The 20104-nt window shown below is 40.6% G+C and overlaps 1 protein-coding gene and 1 non-coding gene across 4 annotated transcripts in view; one reads left to right on the forward strand and one right to left on the reverse strand.

The window, feature by feature from the left end:
* Nucleotides 1-20104, reverse strand: part of POU6F2 (POU class 6 homeobox 2) — a 516807-nt gene that overhangs the window by 317754 nt on the left and 178949 nt on the right. The gene's annotated exons all lie outside the window — the stretch shown is intronic.
* On the forward strand, nucleotides 1132-1238 carry LOC128560507 (U6 spliceosomal RNA). Its single transcript, XR_008373005.1, has one exon. It is a non-coding gene; the product is annotated as a U6 spliceosomal RNA (small nuclear RNA).

The raw sequence follows: 20104 nt of genomic DNA on the forward strand, positions 1-20104 counted from the left end.
TTGTGCTGCTGTAGGGCAGTTGGGTGCAGTGACTGAGGGACGGCAGGAGTACTTAGGGGTGATGCGAGGGTCCTGGAGCGAGGGAAAGGAATGAATGGGGGAGGTTTTCCCGAGGATGGGATTTGCTCATCCCAAAGCAGGAATTATCACCTGGGAGCTGCAATATCTCACATGGATTTGGTGAGTTTAGGGCTGAGAAAAGTTTTATTACTTACGGCCATTCAAGCCCTCATTTTCCTCCCAAGCTAATTATTCCTTATTGCTTTTGTATCTTTATTTAACTAGACCCTCTATTTAGAAAACTCATCTCTTTCCCTTTCTTCTCACAAGTTCCCAGGTTTTTCTCCATCTAAATCTTAACTACTGTTTTATCATAAGCATCTGTGTCCTGGAAAATTTTGATGCCAAATAAACTTTAACATTGATAACACTTTGATCTCATTTTTATTTATCAAAACATACATAATTATCCTTCCAAGTTACAGATAGCATCTTAATGCATAGAAAAAAACATAATTTCCGCCTACCAATGAAATTTTTGATATTTCCATTGCTTATCATCAGTGAATTCTTATTTAGCTATTGAAATAAAAAAATGGTTGATGAACTGCCCCTATTGCCTTCAGAATATCTAAGGCTCCAGGAACTCATGCAAAGCATCATTGTCTTAGGCAACTCATTTTGCAGCTGGTCTAGCTTTAACCTTTCATATTTTAGTGGAAATAAATTCTCTTGTATGGTCTTCAATTTAGACTGAGGGAACAAATAAGCAACTTTGGGTAGTTGAACATGTTTATCTTACAAAAACCCTTAAGTAATTTATTTTCTAGCCTTCTCTTCTCTTTACTCAATAATATGTTTTGGAGAAGACACTGAATTTTTTATAAATCCTGAATATAAAAAAATTTTATATTTCATGGTCACTAATATTACCAAGAATTATCTGCATGATGGGGAAAGCTATTAACCTCCAAGGTATAGTTATTTCTCAGAACTGTCACCATTTTCTGAATTAGTTGGGTTTTTGGTTTTTCAGTATCATGAAGTATTTGTAAGAGACTAAACTCAATCACAAGTGAGGTTCTAGGAGGCATTTACACCAAATATGGGGCAATTTAAGAATTATTCTTAGTGCTCACTTTGTGAGCACATATACTAAAATTGGAATGATACAGAGAAGATTAGCATGGCCCCTGTGCAAGGATGACACACAAATTCATAAAGCGTTCCATATTAAAAAAAAAAAAGAAAAGAAAGAATTATTCTTAGTTCCATCATCCTCTAATCCCAGGCTAGGAAATACCAACATGACTGTTTATATACTTTTATACTCATCAACTATCTGGTCTAACTATCATTTCTCTTTAATACAGAAAAAGACACATGAGACAGAAGAGGACATGTCAAACTAATCATTCTTTAAGTTTGGATATTGGGCACATGGTGGCATCACTCAGACAGAGGAACAACCACAGCAATGAAATCAACAGGAAAAATAAACAGTTGTGCAGAAAAGAGAATGTGCTCGTTGTTGAGGATGAGGTATAAGGGACGGAGGAGCCAGTCTGAAGAAAGGCACGCATATATGATTCCTGCACTCCAGAAAGAGATTTGAGACGGAAGAATGAATACTGGAGTCATCAGCATATATGGTAAGGGAACCTTGGAATTACAGAATATCACTTAGAGAGAGTTTGGGGACAGAACCCCTGGGAAGGACCAGAGTTGAAGTGTCAGGGGGAGGAAGCTGGAAAACCAGTGAAAACAGCAATGATTACGAAGTAGGAGGATACCAGAATGATGTTACAAAAGCAAAGGAGAAGTGATAGAAATGGCCAAAAGCGCCTACCTACCATGGCAGAGTCAAAGCAATGAAGTCTGGGTCAGGTCCACAGGATTCAGCAACAAGGCGATTGTCTCAGAGTTCTTAAATAGGGAAAGTATGATCACAATTGGTAAACGTGGCCTTCGGCGCTAGAGGCATCTTTGCTGGTTCTCAGCTGTGTGTGAACTTAATTAAACAAGCCTGAGAATGCTCCTGTCTAGCGTGAAAATTCTACCCTCTTGCATAACGCTTAGAATAGTCCTAGGCATCATTTCAGGGGCTTTGCTTGAGAAATACTTATTTTAATTAAATAATTTTTTGAAACAGACTTAAAGCAATTGAGTACTGTTACTACTAAAAAAAAGTCATTAAAAAATCAGTAAATAATGCAGGGGCCTGGTCTTAGTGCGAGAGATACAAAAAGAAAAGGAAAGAAATAGTCTGTCTGATACAGAGAAGAGATGAAAGTCCCAAGGTGTGTGGATTCTGCTACAGGTATGGTACAAGGGATGCCCAAGTGGGGCTCGTTAACTTGGGATTTAATGTATATTGGTTCTCAACAGGTGTACTGGGTGTATGCCTACCCTCAAACCCTCTCAGGGTGAGCTGCCAAGTTCTGATTAATGCATCATTTACTTGTCTTACAACTGAAGAGATATCGACTGTGATGTCTGTTAGAACTCTGAGCAAAGAAGTTTGAGGATTTAAAGTTAAATGAGAGGTAGCAGACAAGATGTGAAATCAGAATTCCTGTTTAATAGAATGTGTAGGAGCTGTTCGCATCTGTAAGAAAGAGCCTCACTGAGGCATGGGACGGGCCTATTGAGACAGCAACACGATTTCCCAGAATGGAGCTACTGCTATAGAAACGTTGTTGTTGATGTATCATGGAAATTGCATTTTTAAAACTTGGGAGTCATGGAGAAGATCTATAGTACACTGAAATATGCAAAGAAAGGTGTAAAGGGGCTGGAGGTCAGGGTGCTAAATACCACAGCCACAGGAGTGGAGGGGGCACAGGTAGGTGGGGGGAGGAATGTGCTCCCAGCCAGGCAGGGGGCTTCAGGCCAGCGCAGCCATTCTTCATAACTGGACGTGGAAACGTGGACACTTGGACAAGCTCTGTGGCCCTTAACTTTCTCATTTGCAAAGTAAGGCTACTAATCCCTCCTGGCAGTGTTATCAGAAATTAGACACAATATTACACTAAGGTCTAACACGTACGCCCACTGTGCTTGGCATACTGCAAAGGTGTATAAAGGCTTGTAAATGTTGGCCGGGTCACTCCTCTCACTCTGCTCATCTCTGCCTCTGCCCTGTTCCCTATTCACTCGTACAAAATGGGATAGGATGGGGTAGATTATATGATCCTGAAGATGTTTTCAGGTCCTCAAGTTCAATGACTTTTTATCCTGTTAATTACCCCAAACACACAGCCTCAGCCTGGCTTAAAAGGGTTAACAAATGAAGGAGTTAGTCCCATCTGGACTCCACTTTGTGAGGAGCAGGCGTGGGGAGTGTGGCTGCCTTTTAATCAAGGACATTAGATTATAGTCAGGATGGAAAAGCCTTATGAAAACGCTGCTGCCTGTCAGGGTGGGCTGGAATCCCCCCAGGAAGCGTGACATAATCATTGATCCTAGCGAAGTTGTAATCTTACGAAATACAAACCCTTCGCATAATTTAAATAAATAGGCTGAGGATGGCTTCAAAGAATTAGGAATAATGGATGGTACAGCAGTTAGTATTAACAGAAGGAAGAGCGGGACCCTACCCAATGTCCCAAAATGCGGGCTGGGGAACGGAGTGACCAAGGGCGAGAAAGTCTTACCTGGTTTGTGAGAGGATCAACGTCTCTGTAAAGCCCCCCGTAGGGAAATAACTTTCAGATACAAAATTCCTGATCGACGTCTACCTTCGACTTCAGGAGAGGTGAGCTAGCTTTCCCTCTCATCTGCATCCCCTCCTTTGAGCACTTTTGAGGCCCACATACTCTGTCCCTGGCTTCCCCGACATTGGACTCTGCTCATAAAAATACCTCTTTTGGTGAGCTCTGCCCTGCTTCAGTACAAACACTGATGGCCACTAGCAGCTGTGGGTGGTGAACGTCTCCAAGGTGCCCCTTCACATCCAACACGGCACCCATCACGAATCAGGACTTGGCAACCCTATTGTTAATAGAAACCTCAGGGAGCAGTGGGTTCACACCCTGCTCAGTACAGTACTGCTAGGAAGTCCCAGCAGGAGGAAGGACCCCAGAGTAGGAGGCACGCTGAGCCCTATTTTAATCCTCGAAAGTAGGCCTTTATCTGCTTTATAGAAACTGTTTTATTTGAAAAAGCATGTGGGAAGGAAAAAATGGTAGAAAATATTAATGGTTTAAACATTGTTTTTGAAAATTAATTAATTAACTAATTGGTTAATTTTTTTTCGAGACAGGATCTCACTCTGTCACCCAGGCTGGAATGCAGTTGTACAGTCATAGCTCACTGTAACCTCCAACTCCTGGGCTCTAGCAATCCTTCCACCTTGGCTTCCCAAGTAGCTGGGACTACAGGCACCTGCCAGCATGCTCATTATTATTTTCTTTTCTAAAATAGATAGGATCTTTTTATGTTGCCCTGGCTGGTCTTGAATGCCTTGCCTCAAGGGATTCCCCTTTCTTGGCCTCCCAAAGCCCAAAGTGCTGGGATTACAGACAAGCCACTGTGCCTGGCCTATTATTTATTTACTATTTTTTTTTACATATACATGTTTATTAGGTTTCCATTTTTTTGCCTTCACAAAATTAAAAAGGCTTAAAATTTAATAACAATAACAATGTTTAAGATAAGGACTAGAAACAAAGACCTCGTAAAGAATGAATGAACATAAATAGATTCATACTATTTATTTTTTAATTGACAAATAAAATTGTATATATTTATAGTGTGCAGCGTGATATTTTGAAATACATACACACTGCAGAATGGCTAAATCAAGCTAATTAACATGTGCATGGCCTCACATAGTAATCATTTCTTTGTGATGAGAGCATTTATAATTTACTCTCTGAGCAATTTTCAAGTACACACTACATTGTCATTATCTGTGATCACTGTATTGTATAATAGATCTCTTGAACTTATTTCTCCTGTCCAACTGAAATTTTGTATCCTTTGAATAACATGTTTCCAGTCCTCACCCTCACTCCCACCCCAGCCTCTGGTGACCTGTGCCTGGCTTATTTCATTTAATATAATGTCCTCCTGGTTCATCCGTATTGTTACAAATGTTAGAATTTCCTTTTTTAAGGCTGAATAGTATTCCCCCCAGTTTCTTACCCATTGATCCACTGGGGGACACTTAGTTTGCTTTTATTATTTGGTTACTATGAATAACGAACCCCTTGATGAACATGGGGTCCCAGGTATCTCTTTGATATATTGATTTCATTCCCCCCCCCCACCAGGAGGGGGACTAATTTAACTATTATATTTCAAAGCTGAAACTGAAACCAAGAGAGGTTTTAAGGGACTTGGCCAAAGTCGCCTCATACATGGGACCCATCCCAAGGCTGTGTCTCTATTGAGAGTATCTCCCACTCGCAACGCCTCCTTCTCGGCTCTATCACTTCCACGTGCGCCTAGAAACTTCTCCATATCTTTAGTTAGCTCCCGTGGGAGCTAACTTATCTCCACCAAAGATTTAAACACAGGAATTAACACAGAGCCTCTGAGTCAATATTAATGTTTTACACATGATTCTTGGGAGCTTTTTAGAAATTGTCTAATTAATTGTCCATTCAACTCCCCTAAGTAGGTCAGAGCTTGATATTCACGTCACCCCTGTCAGATTCTCTTTGATCCTACCCTTTCAGACACGTTGCATTTACAATTGTCTCTGATTAAGGAAAGGGGGTTAAATGCACACTGGCATAGGATTAAAGCCAAATTTCAGACAGCTAAGCAAGGTGCTGCCACAGTATTACTGCAATTGTACAGACGCCAGGGAAATAGGAGAGACATTCAGTTACAAGGGGGCTACTTTGTTTCCTGCCCCATCTTCCTTCTAATGATAAAACAAACAACAAATAATGTCATCAGGCCTAGAAAACTCAGGCCCTGTACAAGGGTTACCCAAGGCTTTCATTTTCTGAGTAATATCAAGATACGTTCTAGGGAAAATGCTTTAAAAAATAAATTTAAAAGTCTGGGGGAAAATGAATATCCTCCCCATTTAGAAATTTACCAGCATAATAGCATATCAAAATTGCCAGTACAATGGCATGCTAGCCCTGAGAAAGCCACGTTGTTTAACTTTTGTGACAATAGAACTACAGCTCTGCGTGTTACTTATGAACGAACACCCCACTGAGGTGGGGCTCCGTGGAATACACTTTGGGAAACATGCTCCCTAGGAGTGATACCAAATTTGCACTGTAAAGATCTCTCTGCCAAACAGAGATTATCTGAACTTGGAAAAACTAAAATTTAGGTACAACAAGACCTCATTGTATGAAGGAAACAGACGTGAAGACCTCTTTCCTTGAAACTGGGTTATTTTGGAGGGAGGAGAATTTTACTGTATGGATTGACATAGAGCAACTAGGATGACCAGTACGAAAACCTTCTCAAGCTGACAGCCAGCAAGGCCTGCTCAGGGAACATGTGCCACTCTTCTATAGAGCACCTTTTGATAGAAATTAAAATGCAAAAATGTCCTAACTACTTTACACACCTCTCACTAAGTCTTATTTGCACACTTGCTGTCTCTCCCCTCCCCCAGCTCTTTTCACATCACGTGGTTTCATTGACCAAGTTTCTCTCCTGCCGTACACACTTAGCTTCTCTGTGCTCCACAGCCCCTGCCCACGTGTCTTATAAAATTGCCTCCTGGTCACCATGGAAACTCCATGAGAGGGTGTAGATGGATCTGCAGAAAGGCGTCCACACAGATAGAAAAAATCATCCAAGGCTGCGTGTGATGGATGGTGGGTCAAGGGCTCTGCTTTCTGTTCCAAGGCTAGCATTCCTGCAGCATGCAGACTAAAGGGACATTGACGAAGATGGCCAGTACACCACACAAGATGATGTCACCTAGGAAGACACCCAATTCCTAGTCCCTAAATATCATGGCAAAATGGTCTTAAGCAGGTGCAAAGCTATCTACCTCCTGCATGATCTATTTTATGTCTTCCTGTATTCCTCATCACTTTGTTCCCTGACTCCTTCCCTGGTTTCCCACAGCACTGCTTTTGTATCCTGAAAACGTGGGGAGACAGGCACCTGTCACCGGCCAGTGGGGCCGTGAGCCAAGTAATACCCACATGGCTTTGCTCCGAGGATTTGAAAGATACCTCATGGGTCTGCTGGGGCCATTCCCAAGTCAGCTGCCTTGAGCAAATCACTTGACCTCTCCAGGCTCCTATTTTCTCATCTATGAAACAAAGACACCAGCATGGATCTGCCTGGCAGGGTTAATACCTAGACCAATGTATCTGTCAGACAGCTGTCTTTGGCAGATTGAAAACTGAGGAAATACCAAATTTTAGTGCTACAATTCCACTGACCTTTACAGAAATGAGACTGGGTTAGAACAAAGAAATACACTGAAGGCAGATGGAAGTGGCTTAAGTAGCATATCAGTTTCCATGAGATGCACGTGAATGTTCTGAAGAGCTAAAGTACAACATGAAGTGTAAGGCATTAAACCATCTACCCGCTGAAAGATTTGTGAAGATAAATTCTAGCAGAGTAAAGAAAGAGAAGAGAGGGGAATAAGAGAAAAGAAAGTCTCGGAGACCGTAGTCAGGAATAGACAGTGCCTGGAGTAGGGGATGGACTGTAACAGGTGACTAAGATGTGGTAGTTCTCTCCTATACCTAACCCTTTGCATTTGTTTCTTCTAGGCTTTCACAGTTCTGATGGTCTGACCCAGAACGTTCATTAGAATTTATCACTCCATGGCTCAGCACCCGTAGCACAGTGGTTACGGCGCCAGCCATATACACCAAGGGTGGCGGGTTCAAACCCGGCCCTGGGCCAGATAAACAATTGCACAAAAAAATAGCCAGGCATTGTGGCAGGTGCCTATAGTCCCGGCCACTTGGGAGGGTGAGGCAAGAGAATTGCTTAAGCCCAAGAGTTGGAGGTTGCTGTGAGCTGTGACACCATGGCACTCTATTCAGGGTGACATAGTGAGACTCTGTCTCCAAAAAACCAAAAAACAAAAAGAATTCATCACTCTGTGCGCACAAAATATGAAGACTAAAAGGTTAATGAAAGATATCAAAGGCTGTCACAACTTCAACCTCTATTTAACAAGCTGATACATGCAACACGCTGTGTTAGGCACCAAAGAAGGCACAGAAAAAGGGTAACGTTCTCACAACTCCGTGATGAGAGTTATCCTCTGGTTACTTACAACCCTTTAGCCACTCCCCTTAAAGGGCCTAAGACTAGTAGGGAGACCTACAAGTTCACAGCTATTGTACCCAGTAGAATATCATAGGTGTTTTCAGAACATAGAGGCAAGTTAGAGGAAGAAACCAATTTCAAAGAATGAATCAGCAAAGTTTTCATGAAATACACTGATTTCAAAAGAAGGATTATGGTAGAAGTAGGGTTTCCGCTAAGGAACATGGAATGGGCTGGAGCCAAAGTTTGGAACCAGGAAGATGCAAGGCCAGTTTTAGATGAATATCAGGTCTCAATAAAGAAGCAGTGGCCCCCAAGGCAATATACATGATCTGAAGTGTTTGCCATAGATGGCGGCAACTGGGGAATGGAGTTGTGCATGGGGCAGAGAGGCCGGCTGGAGACGCTATGTTAAAGGAGCTGGGAGTGTTGATGGTACAGAAAAGTGCAGAAGGAGCTGGAAGGTTGTCTCCCATACACTGCTCTCCCTGAGCACTGAAAGAAGCTTTCAACCACCAGTTTACTGAAAATATAGAATCCATTCACCTTTTCTCAGTCTTCCTAGATACTCCATTCAGAATTTATGGATGATTTTAATAACTAGCATTTATTTTATTTATTTATTTTTAGACATGACATGATTGCAAGAGGGACTCTACCTAACAAATGCAATCAGTGTAACCTGGCTTATTGTACCCTCAATGACTCCTCAACAATAAAAAAAAAACGAATTAAAAAAACAACTAGCATTTATTAAGTGTTGACTGTGTGCTAGGGACTACGCCACGTGCCCCACACTAGCCACAGCCTCCTTCAGAAACCCTCTCTCTTTCAACCCTGGGACATTGTCCTCTTCCGCGATTCCTGATACTTCCCTCATCCTACTTTTCAGTCTTCCATGCTCATTCCACTTCTGTGGACACAGGAAGAGACACCAGCGACTGGAATAGGGGCCTCTCCCGTTGTATCAGAATCTCAGGAGTGGGGACTGGCTCATTTAAGTTGCCCCCTGCCCCAGAGATTCTGGGAAGTCTTTCTGGTGGAGAATCACTGGTCTGCCTCTCCTTTCTGACAAGTTTAAGTAGATATTTTTTTACTCTCTCCTCCCCTCTCCTCTCCCTCTTCCTGCCAAACTGCCAGTTTCGATTGTCTCATTTACTTCTTCCCTTCTTTTCTCCATGTCCTTTTTCCTTCCTTCCTTCCTTCCTTTGTTCCGTCCTTCCTCCTGTCTGTATCATCATCTTTCTTTTTGTTACCTCTTCTAACTCCACTGTCTAGTAGAACACACACTGTAGGATCTGTTCTATACATTTTTTCCTGCAATGCCTTACACAGAGTAAGTATGCAATAATTATCTGCATCGAGCTAAATATACTTACGTGTTTACCAAACTGAAAGGTATGTACATTTCAACCTTAAAAAAAGACCGCATAGAACTTAAAGATGGCACTAAAAGCTACAAAAGTGTAAGTCTTTGGACAGTAAATCATGAATGGGTTAATTATATCCAGATTTTCCATGTTGCTTAGATTTGGGGGAGATTTGTGTCTAACACCTCTTCTTGGATGAGTATTGAAGAATGGATTGGTGAAGAAACAGAGAAAGGAAGAGTACTTGTTATTTCCTCGGGTAATTATAAAGTGCCAATGAAAGATAAGACAGAAAACTTAAGAACATAACCCTATAAAAGTAATAATGTGGGTGGCACCTGTGGGTCAGTGAGTAGGGCGCCGACCCCATATACCGAGGGTGGTGGGTTCAAACCCGGCCCCGGCCAAACTGCAACAACAAAAAAAAAAAGCCGGGCGTTGTGGCGGGTGCCTGTAGTCCCAGCTACTGGGGAGGCTGAGGCAAGAGAATCGCCTAAGCCCAGGAGCTGGAGGTTGCTGTGAGCTGTGATGGCACAGCACTCTACCAAGGGCAATAAAGTAAGACTCTGTCTCTACAAAAAAAAAAAAAAATTAAATTAAAAAGAAAAGTAATAATGTGGCACTGGAGAACAGTAACTGTGACAGTTAATTTCAGGTGTCAGCTTGGCGGGACTAAGGGATACCTAGGAGGCTTGCAAGGCTCTATTTCTTGGGATGTCTGTAAGGGTGTTTCCAGAAGAGATTGGCATTTGCATCAGTGGACATCATGAGTAAGGAAGATCTGTCCTCACCCAACTTGAATGGGAACCATCCAACTGGCTGAGGGTCCAGATAGAAGAAAGAGGCAGAGAAAAGGTGAATTTGCTCGCTGCCCCCCCCAGGCGGACTCAACCTCCTATAATCATGTGAGCCACTTCCCCTAATAAATCCATCTTGTGTATCCATGTCTCTATTGGTTCTGCCTCTCTGAAAAATCCGACTACTATAATATCTAAATTTCTTGATAGTCCTCAATCATGTCTAAAAATTGGGCAAAGTCTATGAAACTTGAGGACTGCTATCGACCCGTGTAGCCTCAGACCTGCCAGGTAGAATATTTCATAATTACTTACTGAAGGTATACGTGAACAAAGAAAGGCTTTTAAAACTTTTTTTTTAATTTAATTTAATTTATTTATTTTTTTTGCAGTTTTTGGCCGGAGTTGGGTTTGAACCTGCCACCTCCGGCATATGGGGTCCGGCACCCTACTCCTTTGAGTCACAGGTGCCACCCGGCTTTTAAAACTTGCTAACAATTACTGAGCACCGTGATCAGCATACTTTGTTTTGAGCTTCATGTGTACTATTCTTTTAATCCCATAACACCTTAGAAAGAGTGTAAATATTATTATTAGTAGTAATTATCATTGTTCCCATTCTACAGATGAAGAAACTAAAGCTCAGAGGGGTTACCCAAGTTGCTAAGTTCAGAAAAACTGGAATCCAGACAGTCTGTTTCAAACCCCTGCTCTTTCGCCTGCTGTATAGCTCCCTGACGAATGGCTAGCATCCTGAATTTCTGTCTACCATACAAGCATTTTACTCCAAGGAGATATATTGGCAGCACACCATCCAACACTCATTTTTACTGCTGTATTATAGTCTGCAGAAGGAATGACAGTTAAGCTTTTAGGGGACCTCCCCAAACTTGGGCAGCTTATTGAAGTTAGTCCTCTGAAAATTAGAGGACTAACTGTTGTTAGTCTAACTGCCCTCTGTTGAAAGGGTGTATGTTAAAATCACTTGATTCTCTGAAGGTCTACACGATTTTAGCTGTAAGCACCTGTAGTCATCCAAACCATTAGCTACAGGGATGTATTTAAAATACATATTGTGTAGCCACAAAAAGGCAAAATCTAAAAACGGTTTCATTGTAAAGTAAATGTAGCTATAAATTAATTTCTTGCAATTACCATTCATTAATATTTAATATATTTATATGAAGCCTCCCACTTCACAATTCCCTATACATTTGGCATTTAATAATCTAGAAATAGTTTATCTTCTTTCACTCACTGAGACTGGATTAGCAATAACTAGTAATTGTTAAATGTATTTTTAAAAAATCAATAATAAATAAATGCATAAGCACTTCCCCCTAGAATGCTCCTGATGTTATTTACAAAATTAAAAAAAAGATGACAGACTCACAAGGGACTTTATATCCATTTCATTACCACCTCCCTAATTGTATATGGTGGAACTTGGTAATCTGTTTATTGAAATTGAAATCTTCAGAACGGATCCTCCCCACAGACATTAACAATAAGCATCTCATGCAATAGCACCACACTTAATGTAATATTAACATTATATGCACCAGGCCTTAACCGCTGGCGGGTTCCCCCACCGGAGTTGAACATTTTTAACACTCTGTGCTCTGCCTGGGTATTCAATTCTATATCTAATTTACAAGCTGTAAAACACAATATTCACAGATTACAATAAATACAAAGAAGTTCTAAGACAGACTTGATGGTACTAGGATACGAAAGACTATTTTGTTTGAAGTAGAAACAAAAGAAAACTCAACTCGGAAAATGCTAAGATCCTTAAAGCTTTGATGATGAAGAAAGCTGTTTTGTCTGGTGCTGCCTGGCCAAGTGACACAAAAACATTCCTTTGACATCAGCTGAAGGTGTCTGCACCTACCTAGGTCACAGTCAAAATCTAGATACCCCACCCTGGCTTCCCTTTCTGGAAGAAGGATGCAGGGAAGGAGAACAGCAGTGATGAAGGGCTGAGAATGCTCTTTTCCTCCCGTGTCTTCCCAAATAATACTGCTTGATTTTGAGCAGTTTATTTAACTTCTCTGTGCTTTAAATTGCCCATCTTTAAATAATCAGGATGAACACCACTGTCTGGAAAATTCCTTCCATTTATAGAACTCTAAAAAATCTAGAACTCAGTCCTCATTATGTAACAACTAGTTTGCAAAACCCAGTCGGAGATTTTTTTTCCATCAGCCTTCAACCAGTACTTCTTAAATTTCTGGTTCCTTTATCCATAACAGAATAATTATAAGTCTATTCATTTCATGCAGTACAGTTTCCTGAGCTCTTTTATATATTACCCCCAATTAATCTAAAGCACAGCACTGGTCATAAGCTATGCAGTTGTGATGAACACTAGAGACAGGGGCTGAAAGGGCAAAAATCACATGAATTTGCAAAATAACTACTGAACGGTGGAAGAGTCTCAAAAGTCAACAAACACTCATTCAATTCTTTTAGGTTGATTCAGCTCACTAAATGATCTAATTGGGGTCTGAAGTTAGGATGGCTTTTTAACAACAAAATGCATGCTTGTTATCATAATCTGCTAATCTTAAACACAGTACGTATGTTCCTTTGTTATCGGTACTATATACCTGCTGTGGGCAAGAAACCCACAATCTGGATTTAACTTGGTGATTGAGAATAGGATACAAACTTTTCTTTAGGTCCTTGGGCCCCTATCAGCCAAAATGTGAACTTCCCATGTATTTTTGGAAAAGTGTCCAGGAGCCCTTTAATATGAAAAATAATGTGACCTATCAAATTCAAGAGAGGTGTTGCATTTTGAAAGTAAAGAAGGGAATTTGTTCAAAGAAAGAGCCTCAGGCTTTAAACTATAGGTCACATTACATTGCTTAATATTGGGGGTTGGTAGAACAGTGTTTGCACATCATTATTTACACATTTTATCTGAATTATAAAATCAAATTTTCATACTAAAAGTTAAATTATAGGTTAACTTTTAAAATCAATATTTCCCTCCCAAGTCTGTCTTCCTTTTAGAAAGCTTAGGGGCTAATATTAAGATATCCAAATGACCGCAAGTTCCCATCCAGCGGGAACTGTGCACGGGTATATGGCGCACTTTCTGGGTGAGGACTCAACTACAACTCAGATTACAAATACTTAATCATGTGTACCCTTATACATGTATTAATCAGAATTTTTTTTTAAATTAGAGGCACGATGTTCACATTCTGATAATCATAATAAACATCTTTTTGAAATGCGAAAAAAAATCACTGAATTATAACGTAAAATTTAAAATCGAGTGTCTGTCCTTTATTTAATGCACCTACTTGTAACATCTAGTTGCCCCAAAAGTAAAACCCAACAATACACACGCAACCAGCTTAAGACGAATACTGCAGAATATGTATTTGATGTAGATTTGCTAGAAAAGGTTTTCCAAGGTATTTGCAACTTCAGAGCTTATAATTTTCAAGCTGAGTTTTCCTAAATGGAAATTATACTCTCCTACGATGGTCTTCAACAAATCACCCCCTTGTCCTTCCTTTTTTCCCAAAAATGAAAATCACTTTCACCATTTCCATAGAACTCCGGAAAGCAAGGTATTTTTAGAGCAAAATATTTTTAATGTCTTTTCCATCTCATCCTCTTCATCTCTTTTCTCCTACAAAAAGTTGCTCTCTCTCACTACCAGGAAAAAAAAATAGTTCTTAGTACTGGAGTCCTCAAAAAAGAATCAGCAAGAGAAATGCTGCTTTGGAATGATCATTTCTTTTCAAAAGTTGCTCAGTTCCTTTCAAACCCCCAATGCGTTATCTGTAACCGGATCTTGTTTTGCCCTCATGGGTAGGAGATTAGTTTATTACTTATAGCCCACAGCGGTTATTTAGGAGAGTCACTATTCAACTTTCACCTTCAGATGTGGTTCTTTTGCAGGAGATAGGCGAGAAGCTGTGTACTGGGGTCATTTTATGCCACAGATCCACCTCTCTTGCACAAATTCTAACTGTCCAACTTAGAGCATGAATCAGTGTGCAGTTATCAATTAAATGGAGCATGCTGAACTAGTTTACTATTTCTGTGCCCTGAGATTACTATAGACACACAGCGAGCTCCTCCACTGTGCTGGGTCTCCCTAGAGTTGCAACAATGGATGTAAAGATTATTGTGCTCTGAACCAGGACACTCATTGGTATGTCCATTGCAGCAGAAATATCATCCTCTTCCTTCCTCATCATCTTCTTTTCAAGTTGGTCAGAAGGCCCCACCCTCACCCACAGAGCCTTTGCACAAAAGAAAAGCACGAATTCACATTTCACTCAGAGTCATCTAAACTAGAAAATGGTTCTAACCATGGCTGCGACTTCTAATCCAATTAACTTCCACAAAATATAGCAATTATTAGCAATGTGCAAAGTGCTGTTGAGAAGACTGAGGCATCACCCTTGCCCTTAAGGATCTTTTGTGTTAACGAATTTAGACATAATTTTCAGACATGTAAAGAGCCTATAACAGTAAAAGTTCTGTTAAGTGAGCATTTAGTGTGCAAGTAACTAAGCAAAAGCCTGTATTTTTACTGATTTTATTCTATAAAAACCTTATATGGGTATTATTATTCTAGGACCAAGAGAACTTATAAAGTAAGGCCATAAAGCAAAGTGGAACCAGAATACAACCGCAGGTCTCCCCTACTCCGGAACCCACATTCTAACCACTGTCTTACACGCCCTGCACAGGTTTGTGGCCAGAAGAGAGCACAGTAGTGGAGCATATGAAGAGAGCAGAAAACACAGGCTTTTAAATTTGAATTTAAATGACTTCACCAGATTAATGTTTCTATTCTGAAATCTTTGGCTAAACAGCCCACAAATCATGTACAACATTCATTGTGTTTACAGTAGCACTTCTCAATATTCTTAGAGCCAATTATCACCAAGGAATAGTCAGATTTCCAACAGGTACTATTTATGTTTACGTGTACTTACTTAGGAACATTGTAGGTGGTGGAGTATATTGAATTAGCTAGCTGTCGTCCTTACTACTGTGCCAAGGGTGACCGTCTGATCTCTTGCCCTCCCAGCAGCCCCGTGGTTAGTTCAAGTGCGCCCCCTCTATCCCTAAAGGCTGATTGTGGTACTGCACTCTCTTGCCAGGATGTTACGGGACTCAACAACGTACTGATTTTCCATTTCCACTCTTTAGGAAAACAAGCATCACACAAAGAGGAAGGGAAAAAACTGAACAAGTCGTCCTGCAACTTTCCCTGGGATGTTGGAAGTTAAAAAAATAAGCTTAATCACTGTATCTGTTCCTTTCTTTTAATTAATCCTTTAATTACCTGTCAATTGCAGTAACAGTATGAGAATACATTGAATACATTGATTTCATTTCACTGATTTACTCTGAAATAGAAATACATCAAAACCCTTTTGTTGACATTTGCATGATTGTAAATGTAGATGTTTTGAAATGATTCCATATTTTTTTCATGTTCTTGACGTCTTTTTTTTTTCTCTTAGGGTGGGATGCGACCATACTGTAGCAAAATCACAGATGCCTCCACAAACGGGAGTGTGGACTGGGCAGGAAGGGGCCAGATGTGTCACATCAGTCCCAGTTTGGTGTCATGAATAAGTGCCACATCAGTTCAAATATAAATCAATCTATTTTTTAAAGCACCAGAAACCGTCATCATTGGTGTTCAATGCTCAGTATTGCTCTTCAACCCTTCAACTTTCATAATAATAAATATAGATATAATCTTTTCTCCATCAACATTATATTGGCTGCTGGTTTTGACACTAAGTCTCCCCAAACCACCTTTGTCCAATGCACATCACTGCAGAAACCATTTCTTATTGGCTAAAAGGAGATAAACCTGCCAAAAGCCAGTGTTTATTTCTTTCCCAAGAGACCCCAGTCGAGTAAGCGTAAGCGAACATAACACTCTGTGTTTTCTTACCCAAAGTGACAGCCGCCTGAGAACAGAAGATCTCCGTTTCTTAACTCTGCACCCTGGATTTGGATGATTTAACTATATATAAAGGCAGTACTGGGTTGATTTGAAAGATACATTTTATCAAGGTGTCAGCTTTCCAGGGCTAACTGTTTCAGAATCACTTATAAGTAAACTAGAAAATGATTTGGATTGTAGGAAATTTAAACCTTACTTTTCCAGAATGTTGCAGCAAATAGCTGAAAAATAGACATAGAACGAAACTCTGAAATTAAAGTGTCCTGAGTGTGTCTCTCTGGCGGTTAGGAGTCTGCATGGTCTAACAGATGGAGAGCTGGATGCCGAGTCAGGGGACCTAGGGAGTGATTTCCACTCTGGCTGCAAATCACAGAGTGACCTTGGGAATCTCAGCCTGCCCAGTCATAGAGAGAGGCCCAGACTTCCTAGGCTAGCATCTCTCACTGCTTTGTTCACTGGCCACCTCTTGAGGTGGAGAAACTCCTTCACACAGAGACAAAGAAGAAGCTTGGACCCTATAGACTGCAGCAGGCCCCAACCTTTTTGCAACAGGGACTGGTTTCACAGAAGACAATTTCCCCACGGGGGTGGGGTGGGGTGGGGGGGAGCTCAGGCAGTGATGCAATTAATGGGAGTGGCTGTAAATACAGATTGAGGTTCCCTTGCTCACCTGCTACTCTAATTGTGCTGTGTGGTACAGTTCCTAACAGGCCATGAGCTGGTACAAGTCTGTGGCCCAACAGCTGGGGACTGCAGCTGTTGAGAACTCCAGCAACAAACTTCACTTACCTCTCTGCAGCAGCCAGGAGGAGAGGCAAGAGCCTTGGGGAACAGAAAGATTCTTTTGCCTTTTACAGCTCAGTGAAATAAACTAATGCATGACCAGTCCCTAACCACAAGCTGGGGATCACTTACTCACCCATAAGCCCAGAAGATAACGTGGCCCTTTGGTTGGCTTCTTAGGGAGTCTTGGAAGATTAACCAGGTGCTGACTGTTGAGGACTCTGCACAAGGACTCTAAGCATCTCAATTATATGAATATTCCTAATATCTTTGGACTCCAGTTTTGGACATAGTCTCACCCAACTAAAACTCACAGTTAGCTGCTCTTTCTAAATTGGGATGAGCACACATATGTATATGGCACAGCGTGAACAAGGTCCTCGGGCCTACAGACCACCCCTCTGTCACATGCCCTCTGGCTGTAAAAGGAAGATAAGGTACCCTGATGTTACTCTCATCCTAATAATCTTACCAGTCATGAGGAATCCTGTTATTGCCTTTCAAGATGGTGACCAGTAGTCTCATCACTGATTTTGTTCCAAATTCATTCCTCTGCTGTAGTTTGGGAGGCAGTAGATTGGAAACCCTCCCTCTCCCCAGCCCTCACATGATCTGCACACAACTAAGGGTGTGGGATCATCAACAAAAGGCCATTGTTGCCCTGACATTGCATTTTAAGAAATTAAATGAATCCAGCCACTCCAGAAGTCATATATCTGTCTTATTCGAGAGCTAGATGAAAAGGGAAATTACAGGATAGGATTAGGCTTGTCTCTCTTTTTGTTTTTTGTTGTTTTTTTTAAAGGTCATAGCATTGTACCGCCACTGGACAGCAGATGATGGCTTATAGAAATCTCCTTTCAACAAACTATGTGAAGCTCAATTTATCTACTTCAGGAGGACCAAGAGCTACATCAGCTCAACAGGGATTTGAACTTGTGGTCCCAGGGAATTCTGGTCTAATGAAGCTTGATGGTAAGATGACTAAGTCATCACCACCAGCTAATGGGCCCCCAGAGAGGATACATGTGATCAGAATGATTTATTGATCAATGCTGACCTCTAAAACTACTTTAGGACAGGCATTGGAAACATAAAACCACTTTTACTGTGCAATGGCTCAGGCTGCTATTACTTCAGCTTTGTAAAACGCTGTGAAAGACTGAGATCAATCATTGCTAGACCTTGCAGCTTGCTGACCTCCATCAGGAAAAGGACCCTCCAGAAGAGTCAGAAAACCCATGTTTAATAGCAAAGAAAGCAATGCCACTTCAGCAGTGAATTTGGAATCACGATGAAAACTTAGAGGGCAGAGGTCCCCACTTCTCATGGGATGGGTGATTTCTATGAAGACACAAGGTAGAAAGAGTGAGTCAGTTCCTCAGAGATCCTAAAGAATAATTTTTATTATCAGAAAAAAATGCATTGTTTTTATGAATAAGGAATCTTCCCTCAGTTCTATAAGATACCTCATATAAAGATGCTCAGTGTTACTAGTTACCAGGAAAACGCGAATTAAAACCACTATGAGATACCACCTCACATCTATGAGAGTGGCAATTATCAAAAAGTAAGAAATAACAAATGTTGGCAAGGGAATAGAGATAACAGGAGACTTTAGTTCATTGTTGGTGGGAATGTAGATTGACACAGACATTATGGAAAACAGGATGGAGACTCCTAAAGAAATTAAAAATAAAACTACCACAGCAATCCCTCTTTGGGGTTTGCACTATCTCATAAAGATGTCTGCACTCTCATGTTCAACACAGCACTATTCACAATAGCCAAAATGTGGAAACAGCCTAAATGTCCATCAGCATATGAATGGATAGAGTATGTGATCTAGGTGGGTAGGTAGATAGATGGATGGATAGATAGATAGACAGACAGATAATGGAATTAGTCAGCCTTATAAATTAGATTTTGCCATAACATGGATGGACCCAAAGTACATTATGCTAAGTGAAATAGCCCAGATACCAAAAGAAAAATATTGAATGATCTCATTTAAATGAGGAATATTTATATTTTTAAAAGGGCTCAAATACACAGAGATAGAGAATAAAACAGTGGTTACCACAGACAGCGGGGAGGGGAGAAAATGGAGAAATGTAAATCCAAGGATATAAAATAGCAGACATGTAGGATGAACAAGTTTACAGACCTAATATACTAAATGAGGACTAAAGTTAATAAAATTGTATTAAAGATTTTTGTTAAATAAGCAGATTTTAGCTGTTCTTGTCACAAAAGGTACCATGTGGGATAATATGTATGTTAATCTGCTTAACTATAGTAACCATCTTTACTATCTAATCACATGTATCCTATAACAACATCATGTTATGTTATAAACCTCAAGCATACATGATAAAATTTGTTTTTAAATTTTAAATACTGGATATCTGTGCCAAAAAATGTATCATTAGAGATTTTGTCATAAAATTCCTTGTAAGTAAGTAAGAATAAATACTCAACCTATATGTAGGCTAAGTAATGAAGTTCTATAATAATAATGCATGTCTCAGCACACAAATCCTCCAGAGATGGAATGACTTGCTTGCTGAGAGAGACAGTAAGGGACAGAACAAAGCAATGTTCCACATTATCAAGAACAGCAAGTTCAGAAAGCCTTAGCAAGTCTGTTTCCTCCTGGCCTGCTTTTCTGTTGCCTTCTTAGAGTCAACAACAATTTCTTCTCTCTCCTGGATTTTCAACATCTTCCCTACTAGTATTTCCTCCTCCTCAGTGACAAATATGCCCAGGGCTCTATTATCAAAACACAAGTCCTCAATCCTTCCCAAGAAGCCCCCCAACTTCTTCCACTCTTTCCTGACAGAATTCTTAGCACCCACAGCATCCCTCAATCACCACTCAACCTCCATCACTCAAGGTTTCCCATAACCATTTTGATAAAGCAGGATTTCTGGAGTCAGACACACGCCTGGACCATGACATCTCCATTT

This window comes from Nycticebus coucang, chromosome 11 (genome assembly GCF_027406575.1).
Source record: "Nycticebus coucang isolate mNycCou1 chromosome 11, mNycCou1.pri, whole genome shotgun sequence".
Lineage (NCBI taxonomy): Eukaryota > Metazoa > Chordata > Mammalia > Primates > Lorisidae > Nycticebus > Nycticebus coucang.